The 16,898-nt window shown below is 35.0% G+C and overlaps 1 pseudogene; it reads right to left on the reverse strand.

The window, feature by feature from the left end:
• Window positions 1-1,368: 1,368 nt before the first annotated feature.
• Window positions 1,369-16,898, reverse strand: part of LOC149561696 (DEAD-box ATP-dependent RNA helicase 15-like) — an 88,015-nt pseudogene continuing 72,485 nt past the window's right edge.

Below are 16,898 nucleotides of genomic sequence, written 5' to 3' on the forward strand. Positions count from 1 at the left end.
ATTTTTTTTTTCCAAATTCTATCAGATTTGTGCATTTTTCATAAATTTTTGCATTTCTTTCTTATACCTATGCATTTGTCAAAATTTTAACACTTTTAGTCAATTTATCTGCACTTTTGACTATGCTTTTGTGCTTTTGTTTATTATTCCTATGCATTTGTTCATTATATTTGCGCATTTATAATACTCAGTATCTTGCATCTATCACTATTACGTGCACATTTCTTCAGACTATCTACACATCTATTATTGCACATTTGTGATAGTGAGCTTAAGAGACCTTTTCAAGAAAAAACAAAAAAAAATTCTTTTGTGTCCATTTGATATGTCCTTCTAGTTTATTGAACAATTGAAACTTTTAGATAGTGAGAATACAAGTTTGAATACCATTTTCATTTTACATCCTTCTAGTCTACCATATCCAAAATCCTAAAAACATCCACCATCGAATTTCTAATGTTGAACAATTCCATCTTAGTGAGTTTCCTTATTAGGAGTTATCATCTTTTACCTAGACGCTTACTTACATTGACAATTTTGAATCGTCTTTGTCAATATCATAGCAAGTGCCGATCTCCTATAGAGTTTCATTGTCTACATCAAAATTTTTAACACTTTAGCATATCCTTCAACCAGCATCTACACTTTGATATTTTATGGTAGTTCAAACTAGAGCTCAAAAGTTGAAAGCCCAACAACAACAAGCCAACATGGAAGAAACAAATGCATATGGGAGTCCTTGGCCCAAAGAAAATGTTAGGTCCTCTAGATACTCAATGGATGATGAACCAACTAAAGAAGATATTATGGAAGCCATGAAAGATCCTAGGTTTTGAAAGGCAATGGAAAAGATATTGGACCTAGATAAAGAGAGATACTTCATGGTACTTGCAAGACAAGGTGTTAAAATTTTTGATCTCAATCGACTTAAGAACACTTCTAGTGATCAAGGACCCCCTCAACAAAGATTAACCCCACAAGATCTTTTTCAACAAGGTTCAACCTCACAAGGTCCTTTATCATCAAGTGATTCTTTGCAAAAAAATATTGTACCTTCATAAGGACCTGTTCAACAAAGTCCATCTTCTCAAGGTCCTTTATTAGGTTTAACATCCCAAGGGTTAAACCAACAAGATACTACTCAACAAGATTTTCCCCTACAAGGACCTCCTCAACAAGGTTATACCCAACAAGTGTCTTCTCAAGGTCCTAGTCCACCAATTGTAACCTTACAAGGACCTCCTCAACACGATTATACCCAATAAGCATCTCCACAACAAGGTGTAATGTAACAAGGGGGTAAGGCCACACAATTTGTTCCCACTTTTCATCACGAACGAATCAGATGAAAAGTGGGAAAAAGGTTTTTTAGGCAGCTTTGAGTAAATTCGAGGCTTCCATTGATGCCTCCACATGGCTTCGATGGAAGCCATGTGGAAAGGGCTTCAATGGAAGTTGCAAGCTTTGCTTGAAGCCCTTGCTGGCCACAGGCTTGCTTGGGCTTTGAGAGAAGGCGTGGGCTTCTTTCGAAGCCTTTACGACTTCGTTCAAATCCTTAAAGGCTTTGTTTGAAGCCTAAATAAACCCTAAGCACAACCAAAAATAACATTTTAAAAGCCATTTTACCACTATCAAATGTCTTTTTCTGGGCAACAGTTTTGCAATAGTGGTTGGAGCAAAGTTCGTGATGTTTGTAGTTACACCATCATTCCAGATCAACATTTTCAACCTCCTTTGAGCATTCAACATACTGAGTATGTTCATTCTTGTATTTTTAATGAATATTTAGTTTTTGATTAGATAAACAGGTTTTACAGGGATCCTGAAACCCGAGAGTTAATACAAATCAGGCTAAAAATAAGCGAGAGTTAATGAATATTTAGTTATTTTTAATGATTGTTTAGTTATTTTGATGAATTATTTGTAGTTTTTAAAAAAATATTTAGTTATTTTTATGAATTTATTTAGCTTTTTTATGGTCATTTTGTAATTTTTAGTATACAATAATTAATTTTATCTTTATATTTTGTATTTTGGTTTAAATGTTAGAAAATATTGTTAAAATTATAGTTAATGGAAGAAATATTATATGTTTAGTTTATTTAAAATGCTAGGTAGATAAAGAATTTAAAAAAAAAAATGATTAGATTTAGAAACCCAAAAATATGATAGTAGGTGTAGAAAACCAAAAATATGATTCTAGATGTAGAAAACCAAAAATAGGATTCACCATGTGTAGAAAACCAAAAATAAGATTCGATGTAGAAAACTAAAATATGATTTAAGATGTAGAAAACCAACAATAGGATTAGAGGTAGAAAACAAAAAATAATTTAAAACTCTAGATGACTAAAAATTAATAAAAAATTACCTTCAATATCTAGAAAAACTCTCTCATCACTTTCTCTCTCTTCACTTTATCTCTCTTCTCACTTTCTCTCTCCTCACACTTTCTCTCTCTTCTCACTTTCTCTCTCATACTTTCTCTCTCTTCTCACTTTCTCTCCTCAAACTTTCTCTTTCTTCTCACTTTCTCTCTCCTTAGAATTTCTCTCTCTTCTCACTTTCTCCTCACACTTTCTCTCTCTTCTCACTTTCTCTCTCTTCACACTTTCTCTCTCCATGAACTCTCTCTCTTCTCACTTTCACTCTCCTTGAATGCTTTCTCTCTCTCTCTCCCCCCTCTCACTTCTCTCTCCTTTCTTTCTCTCTCATCACTTTCTCCAGATCCTTGTGCACTTTTTCTCTCTCCTTAGCCTCTCCCTATTCTTACTTTCTCTCTCCTCTCATTTCTCTATCATTACTTTCTCTCTCCTCACACTTTCTCTTTCCTTTAAGTCTCTCTCTCCTCACTTCCCTCTCATTTCTTTCTCTCTCATCACTTTCTCTCTTACACAAGTTCTTTGTCTCCTCACACTCTCCCTCTTCTTACTTTCTCTCTCTTCTTGTACTTTCTCTCTTCTCTCACTTCACTCTCCTTACTTTCTTTCTCCTCACACTCTGTCTCTCCTCACACTTTCTCTCCTCACACTTCTTCTCTCATTACACTATCTTTGTCCTCACTCTCTTTCTCTCTCTCTCTCTCTCTCTCTCCTTTCTTTCTCTATCATCACACTTTCTCTCTCCTCATACTCTCTCCCTCTTCTTGCTTTCTCTCTCATCACTTTCTCTCTCCTCTTGCTTCTCTCTCCTTACTTTCTATCTCATCACTTTCTCTCCTCACACTTCTCTCTCCATATTTTCTCTCTCCTCATACATTCTCTCTCCTCATACTTTCTCTCTCATCACACTAACTCTCTCCTCACACACTCTCCCTCTTCTTACTTTCTCTCTCTCTCTTTTCTTACTTTCTCTCTCTTCTTGAACTTTCTCTCTCCTCTCACTTCTCTCTCATCAATTTCTCTCTCCCCTCACACTTTCTCTCTCATCACACTTTCTCTCTCCTCATACTCTCTCTATCTTCTTACTTTCTCTCTCACTCTCTCTCTCTCTTATCACTTTTGTAATATTAAGTTAACATTAAGTTCCCCTTATGTTCTTGTAATATTAAGTTAACATTTAGTTTGCACGTCGTACCTGTAGATGGTATCTCACGATTAGCCTCAGGATCAAGGAGAAGGAGAGGGTCATGGACATGATCAGGGACAAGGATAAGGGCATGGATAGGGATAGGGACAGGCTCAAGCTTAGGCTCAGGGACAAGGAGCACCTATGATGTATCATGTGTCCACCTTCATGTTCTTGATATGGGTATTTCCTTGAGTATTAATTCTTTTAGGATTTGAACTATGGGTGTTCATACTAGGAAGATTGCAACCTTATTGATGAGGTCCTTGGAATGTTGGATTTTGTTGTTGGAAAGGACCTGATTGAACATATTGTGCATGTATTTTTTGAACATAACCTTGTTGTGTAATACTCTGGTTGATAAGATCCTTGATGTGTTGAGATTCGTTATTGGGAAGGACCTTGTAAGGTTTCATTTTGTGGACTAGAACCTTGTTGGTTTACACCTTGTTAAGGAGACACTTGTTGAGGAGGTCCCTTTAAGGTTACAATTGGTGGACTGGGACCAAGATATGGACATACATTATCATTAGATCCTCTGGTACAACTGATCCAGATGCTTCAACAACAAACCTAAGAAATTCAAACTAGATCTTCAACCAAGAAGTATACATTAGAAGACATATGTCCATATCCTTTTGACAAGAGTTTGGTCATGATTCTATTTCCTCCTTGTTTTGAGGTTCCTAAATTTGAAAAATACAAAGGGAATTCAGATCCACAAGATCATGTTAGAAAATTTTGTGCAGCTTGCATTGAAGTAGCTCACGATGAGACTTACCTTATTTCCATGTAGTTTGGGAGGCCAACCCATGGAATGGTTTTCTAAGTTAAAACATGGTATCAAGTCATTTAATGAGCTAGTTGACATGTTTGTAACACATTATTCCTACAACATTAGACATGAAGTGATAATGTTATACCTTTGCAATATAAAAACCAATAATGGGGAACCATTCCTTACCTTCTCACAGAGTTGGTGTCACCTTTTGTCAAAATATTAGAGAATCACTCCTAAACATGAAAAGATGGATACTTAGCATACAAAATCTTCCATCAGACATGGGCTATAAAGTACAATTGCAATGTCTACCAAACTTCAAAAAGCTCATTGAAAATAGTGTAAAAATTGAAGACACTATGGTCCGAAAATGAGAACTAAAACTTTACACAAAAGACAATGCTAGATCTTCAAACCTCAACAACAAAAATTCCAATACCAACAATGAAAAATCTAAATATTAGAACAAGAAAAAAAACATTGTGAGTGATGGAGTAGTAGATAATCAAAATATTAAGACATCACAACCAATACTGAATCTACAAAACAAATCTACTACTCAAACAAATCAAAATACTCAAGATATCCCAAACAATCAACAAAATAATCAATCTTTCATGAGAACATATTTCATACCCAAGAAAAATACATTTACTCCTATATGCGAATCTCTCAAATCAACTTTGAGGAAGTTAATCACTCAGAAACTTATAACACTTCCTCAAGTGAAATATTATGAGCCAAAAGTGAAACCATCATGGTGGAATGGCGATGACTATTGTGAATTGCATAGAGGCAAAGGTCATAAAACAAATGAATATAAAAGGTTAAAGAATGTGACACAAGATTTGGTTGAGAGTGGCAAAGTAAATGTTGATGGGCATACCTCATATGGGACACATACTACATTCAAAGATCCACTTCTAGATCATGATAAAGAAAATGCCTCCAACAATAAAAATGATAGTCAAGACAACTACAATACTACATCCTACACATACATTAAGCCCAGGCTATGGCTGCTCTCCAAATAATCAAATTGGACAAAAATCAGGAGATATCCAATATTTGGTTAGAAGGAGACTCAATGAGTATTGTCAACTACCTTAAAGGAAAAAATAATCCCTCTTGGAATATTGAAATTAAAAAATATTATTAATACCATAGAAGGCTGCTATATTTCTCATCTCTATCATGAATCCAATGTGGTGGATGATGTAGTTGCCAATGAGGTAGTGAGGTATCAAGGGATCGAGACCTAGTAGGTTGATGAAAGCTTCCCTAAGAGTGTCATGTATTACTTTGATTATGACTTAATTAATGACAAGGTAGGAGTAATTATGAATAGAGATGGACATGCCTAGAAAGATTGATTTACTAATTTCAAAGTGTAAGGAAACCTATACAAAAGGCAAGTGAACATTATAATCATCCTATCAATGCTCACACTTTTTGGGTGCTTATGAGAACCACTTGTTCTTTCTTCAAGGTGATTATTTTGATTAGTTTTAGCAACTTTTTTTTCTTCTAGAAGTTGGGAATCACATAACTAAGATGGGAGGCCAAAGAAGGAGACAAGAACTGTCCAACTATGAAAAATGGAAAACATGCACAAGGTTATGGGAAATTTTAGAGAGAAGGCATCTCACCATCTTAATGGTGAAAATCATGAGTCTACCAAAATTTTCCATAAGAAATGGAATAATGGGTCTTTGAGCTTGGGTGGAAGAAATTACACTGTCAATGAGGAGCTTAGTTCTATTGTCATTGACATATTGATAGACAAGAGGAAGTTCAACAAAGACCATATGTTTCTTATGTGGCTATGGAAAATTTTTCCAAGTGATGTAGGAACATCCTAGGTGTAAGAGTAATCTTGAATCACCCAAAAATATTTTCATTTCAATATTTTCTATTTTAATAAGGACTAGTAGATAGGGTGGTTACTATTTATGGGAACTTGCTATTTTTAGTAAGTTTTTCACACAAACTTAGAATGTTCTCATTTTCTACATGAAGGTTCATTTTAGAGTTATCAGCCTACCATAAAAATCTCATTTCTCCAGCTTAAGCATTAGAGAAGTTATTATAGATTTTTGGCAGAAAAAAATTGTAGAAAAATCTTTAGGTTCACTGTTGGATGCCTTAGAGTGCCCAGATTAGGTATGAAAAATCAATGGAAGGGCACTTGTGCCATTCCAAGCTTGTAGATCAAGAGCTGCCATTTCCAAAAAGTGATTATAATAGCCAGTCAGAGCAATAGTTTGAGAGTTATGGCCTTTTTGGGCTACAAAAATTTCTAAAATAATTTGTCAAAAATGTATTTAGTAGATTTTATATGTATTGTTAGGGTCTGTCAGCCCTAGGTATTAAGTTTGAGCATCTAGAACCTTCCCAGGTGGCATAAATTTCCTATTTAAGAAAGGCTTGAACATTGTCTAGGACAACTCTAGGTGGTAGTTCATAGCTTGGTTTTGCAGATTACTGTAATTAAGGCAACCATCTGGGTTAGCATATAGTACTTGTGAGTTCTGTAATTCCACATTTGCGATGCAAATAAGAAGTCCATATTTTGTTCTCGCATTTGTTGTTTTTTCTTTGTTTCTCTTATGATTTTATGGTTTTAAGGGGAGCACCCTTCATCACCAAAGAACTTGGTGAAAGAGAGGCTCTTGTGAAAGATGAAGGTAAGACCTATTTTTAGCAAAAATGTATCAAGAAACTTTGGAGGTTTTTCATGCAAGATATTATATGTTATGTTACTTTAGATACTATATTTTCTAGAATTTTCTCATATCAATTTGTTTTGTTGAATCATTTTAGACATAATATCAAGGTGTCTATTCCTTTTTACCTATTATCTTCTTTAAATGCTAGTATTAAGGGCATTAGGGAGAAGGCTGTCAAAAATCCTCCCTTATGTGACAGACTCATGTTTCTCATTTATGAGCATATTAAAGCCCACTCTAAAGAGAAATTTACTAATTTGAAGAGAAAGGAGGTTACTATAGCTAGTGATACTGAAGATTCCTAAGGTTTTTTCTAATACCAAAGATAGTGAAGGGCTACATTCTGATGATGAGGATCTTAGGGTTGATCTCCAAGGGCAAGGATAAGCATTGCACTTAGAATACCCCTCATAAATGACCAAGGATAAATGGGTAGGCCTCCAAAAAATAGAAGAAGGGAGAGTCAGAAGATGAGTTGTATGAGGAAGACTTAGCAGAGTCAGAGGAAGATGTGGAGTAGGTATAGTGAAAAGAGAATCCTATAAAGAGAAAGCCAACCCAGAATGTCAAATCTTGTAAGCCAAACAAAAAGGCTAAGGTAGTAATTTTGTTTAATGATTATGAGGAGGATGGGGATGATTTGGATACTGATGGCTAGGAGGATGTGCCTTTTAAGGTAGTGTTGAGGAAGAAAACTACTGGGAAAGCCAATATTAAAGATGACTAGGGTGAGTACTCCTCCTTGGATCTCATTAAGAACTAGTATGTTGGCTCTTTGTCCCTTGAGGATAAATATAACCCCTACCTTTTGTTGAAAACATATACAAAGAAGAACCTTAATCATAAGTCAAAGGAAGAAAAATAACCTAGAAAAGCATGTCCTTAGACTTTGTGAAGTTGGGGATTGGAAGAGAAACAATAAACTTACAGGTGAGAGAAATGGATCCGGGTAAGGTGGAACTCTAAACTCTAATTGATCTGTCTTTGGTCATCCTTTGACAATAGAAAAGAGAAAGATATGGACCTCCTAAAAAATGTGAGGAATAACTTTCTTGATAACTTCAAATCATTGAAAAGGATGTTCCATCAGATACTAGGTCTAAAGGATAGGATGTCCATGGTTGAGGAGAAGGTTGGTGACAACAAGGTATGAGATGGAGACAAAAATGGTAACTCCCCACCGGGTCTTTGATTGACTTGGTCACTTTCTATAGGCTAGAAGCCCAGGTGATGGAGTTAGAAACACAAGTCAATGGTATTGAGAATACCCTCCAGAGTATATCCAAATAGAGCTATAATATCCTTAGAGCCTCCAATGAACACATGAAGATTCTAATTAATAAGATGGAGGTAAGTCTAGAGGAGAGAGCTATTGTTGTTGTAATTGAGGATGCTAGACTGGGTGCTAACAAAAGGGAAGGAATGGGTAGAAGGATCATGACTACTACTAAGAAGATGATAGTTGTGGCTAAGAAGATGGATGTGTTGTGGCAATAAGTACCATAAACAATGAAAAGAAAAGGTTAATTTCCTATTGGCTCCTAACTTTTTCAATGATTTTTTGGTTTGCTGGCTTCTTGGTGTCATTTTTAGTTTACTAGCCTTTTGTTATTGGATCTATTTTTTGTGAGTTGTAGTTTTTTGGGCTATAATGTTTAATCTCTAGTTATTTTTTGTACAGGGTTTTAGGCCCCCTTCAAAACATATTTTCTTAATAAAAAACAACATATATGAATGTGATCCTTCTCAGTATTATGCCAATATCATTACCTTTCATGAGAAAGATGAGTCTAAAGAATTTAATGCGATCACTATGAATCAAGCTAAGGTCACATTGCAAGTTGTCTCATCCAAATTGTCCATGTCTCAAACAAAAGCTATCTATGTACCAAAGTCTACATCCAAGATGTTAAAAAAATAAAACCTTTTGGATCAATTGAAGAAAACACCAGTGAAGATATTGATATTAGAGCTTCTATAGTTGTTAATATCACATAGGGAAATTCTTAAAAAAATATTTTGAAGACCACAGTAGCCAAAAATCTAGATGATGATCAATTCCAAGCTATGGTGGGACATTTGACCATGCCACATTTCATATCATTTACTGAAAATGATGATCTTACCATTCACAAACCACACAATGCTCCACTCTACATTGAAGTCCTTGTATAAAATCATAAAATTAAAAGAGTCCTCATAGATGAACAAGCTCCAACTTGAATATCTATACTCTAAAACATATCATTCTATTAGGATTTTCCAAAAAATAGTAGATCCTAAAAAGAAAATCACAATAAAAGCTTATGATGAACAAGAAAGGGCACCTAAAGGATTAGTTGTATTACCTATTAGATTTGGTCCAATGGTAAAAAATGGACCATCTCAAGTTCTTGATATGGAGCTAGTATATAATATTCTCTTGGGATATCCTTGGATTCACTCTACACAAGGAGTTTCTTCAACATTTCATCATTGTCTAAAATTCCCTCATGAAGGACAATAGATAATCATCAAAGGAGATCCCAATACTTTTCAGTATTGCAATACCATAGGGTCATCAACAAACTATCTAATACCATACAATCGAGTTATATTGACATCTCTCAATCATGATTCTAGTAATTAACATCTACTTCCAAGTCATTGGACTTAAAAGTTGATGTAAAAGAACCAAGCATGAGAGAATATACCTTTGGGAAAAATTTTTGTATCACAAAATTACCTCTATCTCTTAATCATATGGAAGATCCTTGATGAGAAAATAATAGTTGGAATCACCTCCCACTACTATTTTTGCAATTTTTGTGAGTGGGGGCACATTAATAGATGAAGCGAATGAAAAAAATGCTAAATAATTCCTCTACAAAGAAAAGAAATAAGAAACCACCAAGTATGAATACATTTCTCCTGAAAATTATGGCAAATGATATGTTATCTTGGTAAAAATGGGATACAAAGGTGTTGAGATAATGGGTGTTGCACACATTGCATAATATTGTTATATTTTACTATTTTATTTTATTATGTAATGTTGTACCTAGATGGACGTGCAACATGTAAAGATTCTCATAGAATATTCTTGATGAGTTGTATTGTAACATTGTGATAATATTTCATGTAATTATTTAATATTGGGGAAAAGAATTAAATGCCCAATATTAGATGTGGGGTCAGTGGATTAGGTAGCACATAGTTTTAGCACATGGTTTATGTAATACCACTTAGTGGTTTTGTGGGACTTGCTACTATATAAGTAGCCACAAGGGTAGTTGTTGTAGAGTGACAAGGAGAAGACAAAAGGCAAGAGTCAAGTAGGACAAGGCTTGATAGATTAGCCAAGGGAGCATTTGTGAAGGTTGGAAGCATGGCATGAGATGTGTGAATTCATGCTTGTTCACATAGTTTGCTTGGTTGTGGCTATGGCCATGAAGGCTTCCATGGTTGTATGGCAATGGTATTTTTGCTAAATAATACATGATGATGGATGCTTTTGGAGGCTAGGTTTTTCCCCCAATGAGGGTTTCCTAGGGTATGTCTTGTGTCACAATTTTGTGGGTATGTTGTCTATTCTCTTGCATGTGGATTTTAATTCTGTGTTTATTTCAGATTTATTATTGGTTATGTGGAAATGGTTATTATTTCTTTATTGTCAAGTTTTCTTACAAGTGGTATCAGAGCTATGGTTTTATTATTGTAACCCCAGATTGAATCCATGGGAATGCATGAGAGGATAAAAGAAAAGGGCAAGATATATGAATGATTTATTGCAGATCTAAGGGTTTTGGATTTGCTGTTATGATGGGATGTTAAAATATTTGGGCATGTGAAATTGTTGGGCAAAAGGTTTTTTCAAATGTTTCATTTAAAATGAGGGTTTTTTGGGGGTAGCATGCAGAAATGACCTCCTGGCTAAAAACAGACCTCACCATTGGATCCAGGTCGACGTTTCCATAAATTTTGATATATAATATGCCCTAGTTTGGCCATGTTCAGAGGAAATGAAAGAGTTTTTTGGTTTCAGCCCATGATGGCCGTCAAATTTAATCCCATCAGAATTTTCATCATAGAAAAAAAATAAAAATGAAAAATCGCAGTGAAACTAGTAAAAAGACTGTCTTAGTAAAATGGCCATAACTTTCTCTTAGAATATTAGATTTCAGAGTTCTTAGAGGCGTTGGAAAGCTAATTTAGAGCACCACAACATGGTGTAGGTTTATTCTATGATTTTGACATTTTGTCAGGTTTTAAGAGCCCTAAAGTCATATGTTATTTATTTTGAGCACGAATTAGGGCATAACTTGGGCATATGGAGTCAGATTTTAGACTTTGAGTAGTCAATGGAAAGCTCTACATATTGGTTCAGATTTGGTGCAGGTTTGACATGATTTATTTGGTGATATATTGATCTGAACAGTTTATAGATATATTTTGACTATGGTAACATTGTGAGTTTATGGCATTGGAGATTTAAGTTTTGATGTCATTGTATACTCAGTTCATATTTCAGATTGGTCTCATGATGATATGGTTATCAATATTTGGATTTGGATATGCATGATGAATTGTTGGGTCTACAAGTTGTGTAGTGTTGTAAGCGGTCTACACTTAGAGGTTGCATTTATAGCTTGGTTATGGGTTGTCTTTTCTCATTGATCTTTCATTATTAATGCATATTCAGATTGGTGGCTTGGATTTGGGTTGTCTATGCCCTAAGTCACATGATTTTCTGATTATTTTTTCATGTAGAAGGGATGAGATGTTGTTACCAAGGACAGTCATGGTGGAGGATTGTGGTTGACTATTTTATGCTGACAGGTTGGACATATTGAGAGCCTGATGCTTGGTTCATGGATGTGATCATGATGCTATGGATTTTGGCATAACATGATTGGATATACAGGTACATCCTTGATGTTCATTAGCTTAGATTTTTTGATTCAGTTATGGTGGTATATCTTCTTGGTTGAAGATCATGGTTATTTAGTTTCTTTTGAAGAGCTCATCATGTGCACTTTGAGTTCTTTGATGGTTTGATGCCATGGTTGATTCTCATGGTTAGAGGATGGTTTTTTCATCATGATGTCATGGATAGCTTGGATACATGATTTAGTGGGAGCTTGTGACAGTGTAGGATTAGTTCCTGATTTTGGTTTGGATCTTCATGTAGGAGATGGATTTTATGATGCCATGGGAGACTTGGTACCATGGTTGAGTGGGAGTTTTTGGCATTGATATATTTATTGAGTGTTTGCAAATGTTGGAGGTTTGTCTTAGATCCTATTGCTGCAAAAGCATCTTTGACATTTGCATGTTGCACTTGTTATCTTCATGGTGTGTGGAGATGGTTGCATCTTGAGGACTCATAGGGTTCTTGGCAAAGGTGTGGTTTATGCTTTTATTTGGCATGTTATCCTTGGTATGAGGATGGTTTCATTATTATGTCATGGTATACTCTTGATACGCGTTTAGAGTTGTGACATGTTATAGTGTGTTCATATGGAGCATGTTATCTCTTTAGTTGAGATGGTAAGATCATGTTGTCATGTTTATGTTCCTAAGGCCATGGTTGGAACTTTGACATTGATCTTGGTTTAGTTTCTTGGTATTGAGTACACTGATCATAAGCTAGATACTTCATGATATTGCTATGTTGCATTTGGAGTTGGCATGGATTGATTGGTTACAGGTGCTCATGGATACTTAGAGACAGTGGTGACACTGATTTCTCTTAGATTAGAGAAGTTTTTGTTGGGATGGTTGATGGTTTCAGCAGGAAGTCCAAGGGGTAGTCACCTAATATGGACTTGAGAGGAGATTGTTCTTAGATGAGTCTTGGTTGGAGACTTGGGTATCTTGATGAGCATTTTCATTCCTCACTCTTGGTCTACTCAACAGTTTGCTACTTGAGAGGTATAGCCCATTGTTTTTTCTTAGGTGCATTATATTTGTCTTTCATGAATATGGATCTTGAGCTATGGTACATGAGTTAGTTCTGGAGGGTTCATTTGAGAGATGGTTTAGCATTGGTTATCTCCATGTGCATATGTTGTTATGCTGGTTGAGTTTGGGAGATGGTTTTATATTGGGCGTTTTTCTTGGATTAGGAATGGTTTATTGAGTTTGATCTTCTTGTGAGAGGTTTACATCCATGATTAGTTATATGGTTTGGTTTGGGTTTTGTTGATGCTTCTTGTTGGGGTTTTATGAAGGAGATCATACTTGCATAGTTTACATCTAGGGGTGTGTGTAGAAGGACATGATACAGGTTATGATTTGCATGGTTTCTCTGGTCTTGGTTATCTTCCTGGATGTTTAGTTTTTCCTACATTGGATTTGAGATTGGTTAGAGATTGTGATCACTGGTTTGTGCTTATGCATGTCATGCGAGAGATGACATGGTTATTTCTTTCTCTTTCCTCTGTTGCTTGTGGAGAATTTGGGAGACTATTGGAGACTTGTTTTGAGAGTTGTTCTTGCAGGATATTAGTTTATGTATTGTGGATGTCCTTGATACAACATGGATTCACTTGTTTGAAATGTTGTGAGTGGATTGGTTATAGATTTGACATTATCTTTTGCAGTGGGAGCTTCTTGGTATATATGTGGTAGGTATTGCTCTTGAGGCTTGTGATTGCAGGTTATAGATTGGATATGTCAGTGATATGAGATTCACTTGTTATACCTTTGAGGTATGGATAGTTGGATGGGTTTGGCACTTGTTGTGGGTGCTATTTCAGCTATGGATATTTTGACAACTATGGATACATGTGATTACCTGTGGATTAGGTTATTTGTGCTTGAAATTTTAGTTGGTACAGGATTTTATGATCTTGTAATGTGACAAGTTGGGTGGCTTTCTCTTTGGATGGCTTCTATATATGTCCAGTGGTAGTGGCATAATAAGAGGTGAGATCATTCATGTTCGAGATGCTGGATACTTTGATTTTGTTGCGGGTACCAGGATGGAGCACTTGGTGTATTTTGATCCATGATGGTGGATGTGCTGAGAGGGATTGTTCTCTTATTCATTTATGTGGCTACGGATTGACTCTATGCAATGTATACAACAAGTGAGAGATTGTTGAGATAATGGGTGTTGCATACATTGCATAATATTGTTATATTTTATTATTTTATTTAATTATGTAATGTTGTACCTAGATGGACGTGCAACATGTAAAGATTAACATAGAATATTCTTGATGAGTTGTATTGTAACATTGTGATAATATTTTATGTAATTATTTAATATTAGGGAAAAGAATTAAATGCCCAATATTAAATGTGGGGTCAGTGGGTTAGGTAGCACATGGTTTTAGCATATGGTTTGTGTAATACCACTTAGTGGTTTTGTGAGACTTGCTACTATATAAGCAGCTACAAGGGTAGTTGTTGTAGAGTGACAAGGAGAAGACAAAAGGCAAGAGTCAAGCAGGACAAGGCTTGACAGGTTAGCCAAGGAAGCATTTGTGAAGGTTAGAAGCATGGCATGGGATGTGTGTATTCATGCTTGTTCACATAGTTTGCTCAGTTGTGGCTATGGCCATGAAGACTTCCATGGTTGTATGGCAATGGTATTTTTGCTAAATAATACATGGTGATGGATGCTTTTGGAGGCTAGGTTTTTCCCTCAATGAGGGTTTCCCAAGGTATATCTTGTGTCACAATTTTGTGGGTATGTTGTCTATTCTCTTGCATGTGGATTTTAATTCCATGTTTATTTCAGATTTATTATGGGTTATGTGGAAATGGTTATTATTTCTTTATTTTCAAGTTTCCTTAAAAAAGGAAGTGGACCTATTGGCTTGCAAAAAGAAGGCATCTTACAACCTATTTTAAAGAATCCAAATTATTAGAGAGATACCATAGGATTGGGATATAGATCATATTAGACATGTGAAATAAAATGTTACACTAGAACTTCTTAATCAAAATAGAGATAAATAAGAGGATATTGATTCTGATGAAGATTATTCTAGAGCCTATGAATGGGATTAGTCATCTGTTCTCACCAAAGATTAATAAAAAATTGACATTGATATGACTTATAGTAACTCATACCATGAGGAACAAAGTTCACAGTTAGACTCGTTAGAGTTAACCCCATATTATGCTAATTGTGACAATTGTGAAGAAAGAAAGAATTATCAGGAACATGGCATTTTAGATGAGAGTATGGAAATAAACCTTGTCAATACATTCCTAAACCTTTAGAATTTCTTTATTAATACTATTATCACCTTTCAACATGAACAAATGATCCCTTGCTATTATTACATTACTTCACCTCCTATTCCCAAATTTGAATTTTTCCATAATGATGATGCAATAATAGATTACCTTGAGATCAGAGAGCCCTAGGGAGATCATAAGAGAGGGTTTCCTATTGAACTCAATGACTTGGCTTATTTTAGTGAGAATTCCAATCCTTTCAATCATAAAAGTATCAAAATAATCAATAGATCTAATGGTGAAAACCATTCTGTGATAGTATTAGATCCAAAAATAGTAAAAAGAAAAGACATATCAAAGGGTGAAAACTCTCCGAGGCACCTAGAGATGAAAGGATTGACACTCTTCATGATTATTTATATTGAGAGAAATAAAAAATACTCATTGAACCAATAGTGCCTATCAACATTGGAAAAAAATAATCTCAACGCATTGTAAAGGTGGCTGCATCATTGGCAGATTTAGAAAGAGATGTGTTTCTATAATTATTTAGATCTAAAAAGATAAATTTTGCATGCTCATACACTGATATTCTAGTCTTAGATCTAAATCTCATAATGCACCATTTGTTTATATCTCTAGGAGTCAAACCAATAAAACAAAAACTCAAAATGATTCATCCACACATAGCACTCCTAGTTAAAGTTAATTTAAACAAACTTTATTAGAGTTATTGATTATGCAAAGTGGATATCAAAATTTTTTCCTATTTGAAAACCAAAAAAGTCTATTAGGGTATGCACCAACTTTAGAGATCTCAACAAATCTTGTCCAAAAGATGATTTTCCTTTACCAAACATTGACACTATTGTAGATCTTATAGTGAGACATAAAATGTTATCTTTAACAGATGGATTTTTTGATTATAACCAAATATAAATAACACTAGAAGATTAAGACAAGACTATTTTCACATGTCCTTGGGGTACTTATTACTGGAACACCATGCCTTTTGTTCTCAAAGACACAGGCGCTATATACCAGAGGGCTATGACTACAATTTTTCATGACATGATGCATACCATAATGGAAGACTATGTCATCTAGTGAGTCAAGATTCCTCGATTTATGGAAATATCTATTCTTATATAAAAGAAAATATCCTACCACTTGACTTATCCCAAAACTAAAAGAGAAACTTCCTTTGCCAAATATCTTGTTATACTCTAATTGTTGACACCTTGCATCGAGAGGTCTTGATGACACTCTCTTTCATTGTCTTGAACATAACATGAGCCTCAAACTTCTTTATGAGAAGTATATGATGGTATATCTAGGTCACACTTGAGTGGTCTTTCTTTGAATAAGAAGATTATGCATATGGATTATTGGTGGCCTACAGTGAAGTTTGATTATTTTTAATATGTCAAGAAATGAAAAAAGTGACATATACATGGTAATCTAATTCATGCACTAGCTCAGGAACTTCATCCATTTACAACAATATGTCCATTTAGTCTGTGGGAACTCAGTCTTATTAGGGAAATTCATCCATCTTCTTCCAATGGCCATAGATTGATCATAATGAAAACATAATATTTTACCAAATCGGATGAGACCATTCCACTCATAACCACCACTGGAAA

This window comes from Cupressus sempervirens, chromosome 4 (genome assembly GCF_028749045.1).
Source record: "Cupressus sempervirens isolate cs-2001-9-10 chromosome 4, ASM2874904v1, whole genome shotgun sequence".
Taxonomy (NCBI): Eukaryota; Viridiplantae; Streptophyta; class Pinopsida; order Cupressales; family Cupressaceae; genus Cupressus; species Cupressus sempervirens.